Below are 1,153 nucleotides of genomic sequence, written 5' to 3' on the forward strand. Positions count from 1 at the left end.
CATAATGTGAGCCAACACAAACATCACTGACCTATTGTGTGGGAAGTCTGCGAACCAAGCGAATGAGAACCTTGTGGTAAGACTAGTTATTTGTCTGCACTGTAAACAATCATGTGCTTTTGTCTTACCTTGTGATTTTTGTATTTTTATTCCAATTCAATCAAATCAAGTCCAATTCAGAGTCTCAACAAGTTGAGACATTCCCGATCCAAGCTGACAAGACAGGGCTCTCACCTCCTGTCTTGGGCTTGATCTACATGATCCAAGCTGATTAGAGTAGGCATAGCTCCTTCTCCAAGGCATGATCTCATTTGCATCTTAGCTAAAAGGCCGAGATGCAGTTTTAAAAAAAATGCTTCAAATGAAGCTAAAATGTAACCTAATGACTTCAACCAAGCACAGCATGTCGATACTACACTTGATCTTAGCCAAAAGGCCGAGAAGCAATAGTGGTTATTTAATGCCTAATTTAGTTCCACTACCAAGGATTTGTAGATTATAGGTAGCCTTGGCTCAGGCTATTGTCATTGAAGTAGACCTAGGCCGACCATATATATGGTAGTTATATCACATCTGTAAACTGAAACTATCTGAAGAGCGAAACACTATTGGCCCCAAGGGTTTTGGATACAGAATTTTCAACCTGTACAAGTAAAGCAAGATTTCATATAATCAGTATAATCATATAATAATGTAATCAGTCTAATTAGTATAATCATAGAATGATTGCAGCTAAGGAAGTTATTCAGCCCATAAAATCAGAGCAAGCTCTCTAATTTAGTTAGTCCCACTCCCCTATCCTTCCCCTGTATTGCTGTAATATTTTCATTGCAGGTGCTTGTTCAATTCAATTTTGAAAGTCTCATGTCAAAGGCGGCACGGTGGCAGAGTGGTTAGCACTGTTGCCTCACACGCCAGGGGCCTGGGTTCTATTCCTAGCTTGGGTCGCTGTCTGTGCAGAGTCTGAACATTCTCCCAGTGTCTGCGTGGATTTCCTCCCACAGTCCGAAAGATGTGCTGGTTAGGTGCATTGGCCTTGCTAAATTCTCCTTCAGTGTACCTGACCAGGTGCTGGAGTGTGGCGTCTCGGGGATTTTCATGATAACGTCATTGCAGTGTTAATGTAAGCCTACTTGTGACACTAATGGTTAAA

At 41.5% G+C, this 1,153-nt stretch overlaps 1 pseudogene; it reads right to left on the reverse strand.

Moving 5' to 3' along the window:
- Window positions 1-305: 305 nt before the first annotated feature.
- LOC144503232 (U2 spliceosomal RNA) lies at window positions 306-448 on the reverse strand (annotated as a pseudogene).
- Between the last annotated feature and the right edge of the window lie 705 nt (window positions 449-1,153).

Source organism: Mustelus asterias, chromosome 13 (genome assembly GCF_964213995.1).
Source record: "Mustelus asterias chromosome 13, sMusAst1.hap1.1, whole genome shotgun sequence".
In the NCBI taxonomy this organism is placed as follows: Eukaryota; Metazoa; Chordata; class Chondrichthyes; order Carcharhiniformes; family Triakidae; genus Mustelus; species Mustelus asterias.